This window comes from Triturus cristatus, chromosome 6 (assembly GCF_964204655.1).
Source record: "Triturus cristatus chromosome 6, aTriCri1.1, whole genome shotgun sequence".
Lineage (NCBI taxonomy): Eukaryota > Metazoa > Chordata > Amphibia > Caudata > Salamandridae > Triturus > Triturus cristatus.
In genome coordinates this window covers 1,876,054,219-1,876,064,447 of record NC_140589.1, presented here as the reverse complement: position 1 = coordinate 1,876,064,447, position 10,229 = coordinate 1,876,054,219, and the positions used below count along the sequence as shown (strand labels likewise).

Genomic DNA, 10,229 nt, shown 5'->3' with positions numbered 1-10,229 from the left:
CCCCGATGAACCCCCGTCCCCAGTGCCCAGACCCTCGGATGGCTTGCAGTATGGGGGGGTCTCACACTCCGGGGCACACTGGACGGAGCTCATGCCCCAGGCCTGGTCCCAGCTTTCAAACCCTAGCCAGGATGGAACCGAGGAGGGTTAAGCCCAGGCTACGGCCTCTGCCCGCCGGCCTTCCCAGGGAGCCCATTTTCCTCGACTAATAAGCCCAATGAAGTGGGGGCTTACAGAATCATGTGGAAGGACAAAAGTTGGAGTCAGCCAGGCCCACTGGTAAGATGGCCATCTGGCCACCCTGCCCGCAGGGACATCTGGTCGCCCGGCCTACAGGGCCATCTGGTCGCCCAGCCTGCAGGGCCATCCGGTCACTCAGCCCGCAGGGCCATCTGCTCATGCAGCCAGGTGACCAGATGGCCCAGGAAGACCCAGCGTCCAGATGGCCTGAGATAGCCGAACCCAGTTGCCATTGCAGTCCGACGACGGCGAGGGTGGCCAGGCGCTCCAAGGCCGCTGCTCGGAATACTCCTTCCCCGGGGCTGCTCACCTCCCTGCTATACTTGTTTGGGAGCAAAGGAAAGGAGGGCCCAGGCAATCTGGTCACCGTGCTAACCCGCAAGGGATGGTGGCCCCCATCCCCACACCCATGTGGTGCAGGGACAGGAGGGGGAGGCCATCGTGCCGGAGGGCACATGGTGGAGGCAGCCTCCCCCAGACCCACGTCACCCCATCCGCATGCCTCCCATTGTGTTGGCAGCAGAGGGACCTACCCCTAGGTGTGGTAGAGGAGGGCGTCCACGGGCGCCCACACACAAAAAGACAAAAGCTTGGCTCAGAGGATGATTTTAAATAGATGGCAGCAAGGTAGCTGCTGTGCTACTTACAAAACCCAGACCTAGAATCATGTTGTCTACGAATGATTTAGCACCAGGTGCCCCATGGACATGGGGTGCACTAAGGGTGATTGAGGTGGCCTCCTTTTGTCCGCACTCAGGTCCCCAACCAAGCTTCTCTACACACCAGCCTCCCGAGAGAGCCCTGCTATCCCAGGCCTACTGAGGCTCCACAGAACTGCGGTATCGTTAGGGTTTAGGCAGGATTCTGACTTAAAGGCGTTCAGTCATAATCCCACAGATGGTAACTTTGCCCCATTGGCTCCTCAGCCAAGCACATACACCAAATGTCTGAACCTTTGGTTCCTCTCATACTGAGCAGGATTACTATTGTAACAACACATCATCCGTAGGGTAGAACTAACCTGTCTCACAATGGTCTAAACCCAGCTCACGTTCCCTGTTAGGGGGTGAACAATCCAACATTTCTGACAACTCCTGCTTGAAACCCAAATAGTCAGAAAGATCCTGAGGCCCCGCTTTCATGGTCTGTATTCACACTGAAAAGCAAGATCAAGCGAGATTTTGCCCTTCTGCTCTGCAGGAGGTTTCTGTCCTCTCTGAGCTCACCTTAGGACATCTGCGTTATCGTTTGAAAGGTGTACCACCCCAGTCAAACTTCCCACCTGCCACTGTCCCCGGAGCGGTTCGCGCCCGGCAGGCGATTGGTGCCAGAAGCAAGAACCCCACGGGGCTCGTCTTACCGGGTAAGTGAATAAACAATAAGAGTAGTGATATTTCACCGGCGGCCCGAGGGCCTCCCATTTATCCTACACCTCTCATGTCTCTTCACAGTGCCAGACTACAGTCTAGCTCAACAGGGACTTCTTTCCCCACTGATTCTGCAAAGCCTGTTCCCTTCGCCTGCAGATTTGCTAGATAGTTGGTAGGGACAGTGGGAATCTCGTTCGCCCATTCATGCGCATCACTAATTGATGACGAGGAATTTTGCTATTTCTGTACCACCTCCCAGTGGCTCATTCTGGGTTATTATGCTGCCCATAAGCATCAAATCGGTTTTGCTGTCCAACAATACAACATTTGTTCGTTCCGGAGTACAGCCACAATGTAACCTGGCCTCACTGGAACTGGGATCACGTACAGGCCAGAGATAGTACACCCTGCAGTACTATTCCAACAATATAAAACTGTCTATGAACATTCCTGTAAAATTACGTATGATTAGCAGGACATAAATAATCAATGCAATATGTAGTGATTATGTGTGTGTAATTTTTTTAGACCTATTCTTCATTCAATACATTTCAATAATCATGATTTGTAACTAAATTATTGTAAGCACACATCTATGAAAATACACATCTATAAATTGCACATCGAGCTAGAAAATCCACATCTATAAAAATTCACATCTATAAAATCCACATCTATCTAGTTCTTGTGTCAACTATAAACTATTATGTAACTGTTTAACCACATTTAAATATTAATGAATCAACATTTTAAAACAATATGTTTTATAAGAGTGACATGTGTGCTGTACAATAGTGTACATCTCAGCATTTACCTTGAAATTTAATTGTCCATGAAAACTTGACACATTTTAAGAATGTCCATTAAAGTAGTCAGGCATGCATTCTTCTTGAATGGGAATGACATTTGCAGACCAAGATCAGCCGGAGCAACATCATTACATTGAGGCCAAATACCCCGACATCCGACAATAAAGCCATGAAATTTTACTGTGTTACAGTTGGTAAGAACTTTGATTTGCTGCAATAGATCCTGATCTGTGTGGCTGAAGTGGTAGATTGTCGAGTTTTTGAGCCCAGTCAACAAGAACCTTATAGATAGGGACATTAGGGAGGAAGCAAGAGGGTTTATGCATGACTTATACAAGGAAGATAAGAGTGTTGAATTAGAGAAAGTTCAATCTTGGTTAAGTCAGAAAAATCTACCCCAAATCTCAGAAGCCGATAGGAGCTTTTTAGAGAGTGAGATAATGGAAGGGGAAGTAATAGCTCAACTCAAGAAAACTAAATGGGGGAAAGCGGCGGGCCCAGACGGGTTACCAAGTGAAATTTACAGAGATTGCTCAGAGCAATTGGTACCTGTCCTCACTTTACTCTTTAACCATCTATTGATCTCTGGCCAGAGCATCCCCCCTTCCTGGGCTGAAGCGACGATCACTTTAATTGTAAAACCCAACAAGGACCCAAAAAAAATCGAGTCCTATAGGCCCATATCTCTCTTAAATTCTGATCTGAAACTTTACTCTGGGATTTTAGCAACCAGACTTGCCAAAATTATAAAATCCATAATACATCCGGACCAAAGAGGGTTCATTCCGGGGAGGCAGCTGAATGAGTTGACCTTCCAGGCGATTGGAGCCATTGATTATGCGGAAGACAGAGGGCTCCCATTATCCTTAATTGCAATAGACGCAGCCAAGGCCTTCGACCAAGTAAACTGGAATTATCTGTGGGCCACTTTGGCTGGGTTTGGGTTTCCTTCAATTTTTATAGAGGAAATTAAATCTCTCTATCAGGGCCCTAGAGCTAAAGTACTGGTCAACAACGGCTTGTCTGACTGGTTTCAGATATCTCGTGGTACGAGACAGGGTTGCCCTCGGTCCCCCCTTTTGTTCGATGTTTATTTTGAGCCTTTTGTCTGTGGTATTAGGGCTGACCATGTAATTCAACCCTTTAAGATAGCAGATTTAGAGCTAAAGGTCGCTCTTTATGCAGACGATCTTCTTTTATACACCTCCAATCATATGGAAGCCATACCCAGGCTGATTTATTTAGCTGAAGAATTCGGAAGGTTCTCGGGGTATCAAATAAATAGAGACAAGACCGAAATAATGGGATGGAATAATACCACATCTATACAAAATGTAAAACATAGAATAGGATATTTGGGAATTCATTTAACTCAAGAACTGAAAAATATTCCAAAAATCAGCTGGCAGATAATAGTAAAAGAAATTACAAAAACATTAACTAGATGGGGTAATCTGCCATTAAATATCTATGGACGCGTCAACCTCATTAAAATGTCCATACTTCCCAAATTAACCTTTTTGTATAATTCCATCCCCCTATCATTTCCTCAGAAAGAGATCAAGTGCCTTCAAGGTAAGATTGGCTCTTTTAATTGGGCTTGTAAATCTCCTAGGATAGCCTGGAAAAAGCTAAGGAGAGGGTTAAGGATTGGGGGTTTAGGCTTGCCAGATTTACTCATATACTGTCATGCCTTTCACTTTAAAAATTTTAGACTACTGACCAATAAACTGGATTCAACCTCACAGGGCCGTCTATTTCAGGCTTTGCTTCACGACCTACCACAGGGTCAGGAGTTTTTTTAATTTAAATTTGGCGACCAGAAATTCTACAAAAAAGTCCGTTTGAAGATCCTGCAGGCTGCCTTTAGGAATTGGGTATATGTTCGGAGGGCTCTGGGAATCTCATATTACCATGCTTACGCCCCAATCTGGGATTCCCCCGGGTACTCCGGAATGCCTTCAGGACCAGTTGTCCCAACCTTTAAAAACAGCAGGCGTGAGGATATGGGGAGATCTCTGGGGCAACTCGGGCCTTTTGGACTGGGATTCCTTAGCTTTACTAACTAATGGATCTTTAACAAGATTTAAGTTTTACCAACTCTCCGCCTGGTGGTCAAGACAGATGCTACAGCAACAGAGGGACCTTGAGATACTTGATTCTGTCAGTAGGGTAGGCGGGTGGAAAAGTGAGGTATCATTTTGGTATAGGGCTCTATTGGGGCCAACAGAAATGTCAAACTGTGAGTTGGCTAATCTTTGGGGTAATTTGATATCAGATAGTCCCGAAGCTATAAGTAAGATCTGGATAGATTCCTTTGCTTTGTCTCAGAGCCTTATAAAACCGGCCAATCTAAGGAGAAACCATCTGTTCACGGCCTATCGGGTGTATTGGACCCCTGCTAGATTGACAAGGGTTACACGAGTTAACTACTGTTGCCCGCGCTGTAAACTCCCGTCAGCTGACGACATTCATATATTTTTGGAATGTCCAAAGATTCTAGAATATTGGCAGGAGATTTTTGACTTCCTGGGGAAGGTTTTAACAACTACCATTTTACGCTCTCCGAGGTTAGTTTTTTTTGGCCTACCACCTGGCTATAATGTTAATAATTACTCCACACAATTTATATTCTACGTGATGGTTATAGCCAGGAGAGAGATTTGTAAAGAGTGGAAGTCAACGGTCCCTCCCAGGTTTACTAACTGCTCACGAAATATTATAGAAGTCAGCAAGATGGATATGGCGAGCCAAGCAGAGAATACGGATAATGTGTGGTCGGAACTGGTGGCCTGGTTGTCGACATAACGGTCCGATGATTATGCCAGAGGTTTGTTTAGATCCGGTCCTCCCCTGCCCTGAGGCATCCCATCATAGGACAGGGGAGTGGGACAAGGAAACAGCCTACCTCTGGGCGACCCCTATTGCCGTGCATTGAGTCCAGGGTGGTATCGGTATCAGTAGACAATGTGGAATGCATATGGGGTTTCCATCTAGAGTATAGACTGGCAGTATATATGAGGACAAAAAAAAAAAAAAAAAAAGAACCTTATTCATTTTGTTGTTGCTTGAATGGGCGGTGTGTGGATCAAAGTTCCATCCGAGGTATCTCTCACTTTTTCCTGGATGAATGTTTTCAATATTTTGTTTTTCAAATTGCCATGGTTTACAGTTGTTAACCAGGGTCTTATCTTTATGGTGACTTATATAAAATCCATGTGTTTTTTTCACATTGAGTTTCAAGCCTGCTGTTTTACTGAATTTTTCAATGATTTTCAGATTTGTACTCATTCCTTCCCAGGTGTTGCTGAGTACCACGATGTCATCGGCAAAGGCAAGAGCGGTGATTTGCTTAATGAGACCATTGGAGCCGAATGTGAAGCCCTTGCCATCTTTCTGAAGATCACAGATCAGAGGATCCATGGCAATGTTAAACAACAGTGGGGATAAAGAGTCACCTTGCTTAACTTCCGACTTCTTTGCTATTTCTGGAGTTGCTTCATTGTTTTTTCCCTTGAGAAATGTTGTTGGGTCAGTGTATAAGTATTTTATTATGTCTCTGATGCATGATGGAACTCTGCGCCTTTCAAGACTCTGTAAAATGTGACCAAGACTTTTGAGATGTCCATGAACATCACTGCTAACAAGCTTCTGTTCTTTTGTGCCCCTTTTATGATGTTTTGCAGAAGAGTCAGATTTTTGAGATAACCTTTCACTTTCATGAAGCCTTTTTGTCTCGTATTCAATTCAACGAAAGATGTGAGTCTTTTAGTTAGTATTTTCATGAACAACTTCATGAATGCCGTACCAATGGTAATTAGTCGCTAATTAATGATTTTTTTAAGTTCGGTATTCGGTACATTCTTAGGTATTAATATTGACTGGTTCTTTTTAATACTTTCTGATATTCTTCTCATCGATAACCCAGATGATTAGACTCTAAGCAGCAGTCTTGGTTGCTTGTTATGCTTTCTTTAAATCTGATTCATCGAAGTCTTTAGTTATTTTGAGCAGTGTAATTTCTTTACACAGTCTTCCAATTTCCCATTCATCTGGTATCCGATCAATTGGGATGAATTTGGGATTTTTCTTCTTTTCTTTTTCAATTATGTCTTTATAATGTTAGAAGATTTCATCAGCACTGACTTGGCAGGTGACAGCTTTTGCCCCAACAGTGATTATCCTGACAATTTTCTTTTTGTCTTTTTTCAACATTGCCTGGTATTCTTTGTAGCTGCCCTTTGCTTTTACATAATTTTTCTTGTGTGCCCGATTGGACCTTCAATTTTTCTTATCTTCCTATGCTATCTTGTTTTGTACTGAGGCAATCCGTTGCTCATCTTGAGCAGAGTTCATAGGCTCATTACTGGGCTCATCATTAAGAGAGTCGTAGTTACTTCCGCCGTTTACCCGGGCTTCATTGAATTTCTTCACTTTGACATTCAGAGCACTGGGCAGAAATCACATCACGTCATCACCCGCAACAGGCATTTGCAATGCTTTGTTTTAATTAAACAATCGATTCACCAGGTCAGCACCAATTCCAAGTCAGCTGCTAGGCACCGGCCGAGGCAGAATACCAGACTTGACCTCTATTGGATCCTCGTTAAAGGATTTAAAGTGTACTCATTCCAATTATAGGGCCTCGAAAGAGTCCTGTATTGTTATTTTTTGTCACTACCTCCCGTTGTCGGGAGTGGGTAATTTGCACGCCAGCTGCCTTCCTTGGATGTGGTGGCCGTTTCTCAGGCTCCCTCTCTGGAATCGAACCCTTATTTCCCATTACCCATGATTTCCATGGTAGGCACAGAAAGTACCATTGAAAGTTGATAGGGCAGACATCGGAATGTATCACATTGTGTCAACACCTGCCTTGGGCCTTCGTGATGCATTGTTTTAATTAAACAGTTGGATTCCCCTGCTCCGCACCAGTACTAAGTCAGCTGCTAGGCGCCGGCCAAGCAGAATGCCGGGCCTGTGCCCCCAGGGAGGAGGCACTGGGACAGTCGACCACCGCAACTGGGGCAATCCACAGGAAGGGCACGGCTCACGTCCAGAGTCGCTGCCACCATGGAGGGAGTCACCTCGTCCAGCTGCGTTACGTACCCAGCCCGATTTGCACCCCAGCCTGACCGACCCAGCCATTAGAGCCAATCCTTATCCCAAAGTTATGGATCTGGCTTGCCGACTTCCCTTACCTACATTCTTCCAACATGCCTGAGGCTGTTCACCTTGGAGACCTGCTGCGGATATGGGTACGGCCCGGTGCAAAATTTACACCATCTCCCCAGGATTTTCAAAAACCAGCGAGAGCTCACTGGACGCCACACGGACCGCAATCCTTTCCAAGGCTCATGCCCCTCTCTGAGGGCGAACCCATTGCAGGGCGCCCTGCCCTTCACAAAGAAAAGAAAACTCTCTCCAGGGCTCCCTCCGGCTTCTCCGGGACTGTTTGTGTTACCCACTGGATGCCACAAGGGCACCTGTCTCCTCCACTCTGGGTTTGGGGATCTGAACTCGACTCCCTTTCGATCTGATGAGGGTAACGGACCGATTTGGACGTCAGTACCGCTACGGACCTCCACCAGATTTTCCTCTGGCTTCGCCCTGCCCAGGCATAGTTCACCATCTACCAGGTCCTATCATGCATGCTCAAGCTCCACCTCCCTGCCGGAGTGGGTAAGACAGGCCGGTGGTGCGCCCGCCGCTGGAAGCGAGGCTGGATCACACCTCAGCTGGAGCACACGGGCCCTCACCTTCATTGCACCACAGGGTTTCGCTCGTCCCTCCGACTTGCGCATGTGTTAGTCTCCTTGGTCCGTGTTTCAAGATGGGTCGGATTTGTAACCGACATCGCCGCAGACACCTGGTGCCTGGCGTGGGTCTCCCTGACGGGCAGTGCAATGCGTTCGGGGTGCATTGAGCATAGTCTGCCCCAGTCGATAGTCGTGCTGGGAGCAGGGGGCCCCGTTCCCCATCCCTGCTCTAGCACTCTCCGAGGGGGAGCAGGGAGAGGCTGCCCGGGGGATGGGGCAGAGGCAGTCAAATTTCCCTTGGCCCTGGGGACACGGCAAAGCTGCTACTAGGGGGGCATTAACACCCTCTGCCGGAGTGGAGGGCCACCTGCCACCCTGAAGCCTTCCCAACTGACCCAGAGACGGTCGCGGCGCTCCACCGCAGAGGAAATGCACCCTGCGCGAGCCGGGTAGGGCCCGGGTGCCAGACCTGCAGAGGGGATCCGGAACTCCTGGGCAACTGACCTTCCCGCTGTGTTGAATCCTGCAATTACACTGCTCAAAATAACTAAAGACTTCGATGAATCAGATTTAAAGAAAGCATAACAAGCAACCAAGACTGCACAGACCCCACCCATTTACCTCTTGATGGTATCACGCTCTCTTGAACTCTCTCTTCAAAGTTCTTTTCAACTTTCCCTTACTATGCTTGATGGATATCGGTCTCGTGCCTGTATTTAGCCTTAGATGGAGTTTACCACCCGCTTTGGGCTGCATTTCCACGCAATCTGACTCCGAGAAGACCCGATCCCGGTGTGCTGGGGGCTGCTACCGGCCTAACACCGTCTGCGGAGTGAGCCTCAATCAGAAGGACTTGGGCCCCGGGGGAGTCGGTCTTCTGTATGCCACATTTCCTACGCCCGATGCTGGGCGGGGATTCGGCGCTGGGCTCTTCCCTCTTCACTCGCCGTTACTGGTGGAATCCTGGTTAGTTTCTTTTCCTCTGCTTAGTAATATGCTTAAATTCAGCCGGTCAACACATCTGATCTAAGGTCGTTGTTGGAAAAAACGCCGCAGCATCAGGGGAGCCGCCAGGGGCGTGGGATCCCGGCAGTGAGACCCCTCTTTTCCCGGATCGCATCTGGAGGGGTTTTGCCCTCCCTGGGAGGCCGGCCGCGGAGGTGGGTCCCCGAGGCATGTCATGCAGGCAGCTGGTGGGACACCACAGACAGCCATGTGTGGCACGCAACCAGGCACCCCGGGACAGGCCTGAGGTGGACCAGTCGCCGAACCCCCTCCCCATCAAGAAGGGTAATAGAGGCTAGGCACACCTGTGGCATACCTCCATGGAAGGACCCAGTGAGGGACCCTGCCACAGGCGAACGGGGGGTCTGAACTTGTGGGGGGATTAAGGGAAGCAGAGCTAACCCTGCGACTGCCCCAGCTGTGTCCTGGGAAATCCCGAGGCGATTGACGATCGAGTGACCTTCAGACAGGCATAGCCCTGGGAGGAACCCGGGGCCGCAAGGTCCATTCAAAGTGTTGATGATTACTGAGTCCTGCAATTCACATCATTTCTCACAGCTAGCTGCATTCTTCATTGACGTGTGAGCCAAGTGATCCACTGCCAAGATTCACAGGCAATTTTTCCAGAACGTTCACCCACCTGCAGACACAGGAGGACGGCGACGCCGTCCGTCCACAGCCCGCATGGTGAGACGGCCCGGGCGCCCCGTTCAGGGAGCACCAATGGGAGAAAAAAAGCGTTACTAGGCGCTCGGCCTGGGAGTCCCCCTACCCACCCACAGGCAAGGGGGGCTTCCTTAGCAGTGGGAGTGGGCAGCATCCCCACCACCACAGTCCCTCCGGGGTAACCGGGAGAAACCGCACGAGTCTTCAAACCCCTTGGCCCGACACTCTAGTTTCCAGAATTCCATCATTAATGTGTACATCACATCATAACTCCACCTCTAACTGCTCTCAATCACATAACTTTGGACCCATTGCTGTATCTTTTTCTGCTAGGCGCACCTAGACCATAATCTTCTGATAAACATGGCCTCGCTGCACAATCA

General features: G+C 48.3%; 1 non-coding gene and 1 pseudogene across 1 annotated transcript; both read right to left on the bottom strand.

Moving 5' to 3' along the window:
- Positions 1-822: 822 nt before the first annotated feature.
- LOC146822266 (28S ribosomal RNA) lies at positions 823-9,210 on the bottom strand (annotated as a pseudogene).
- Positions 9,211-9,636: 426 nt separating this feature from the next.
- Positions 9,637-9,790, bottom strand: LOC146822265 (5.8S ribosomal RNA). The gene has a single exon (XR_014963407.1). It is a non-coding gene; the product is annotated as a 5.8S ribosomal RNA (ribosomal RNA).
- Between the last annotated feature and the right edge of the window lie 439 nt (positions 9,791-10,229).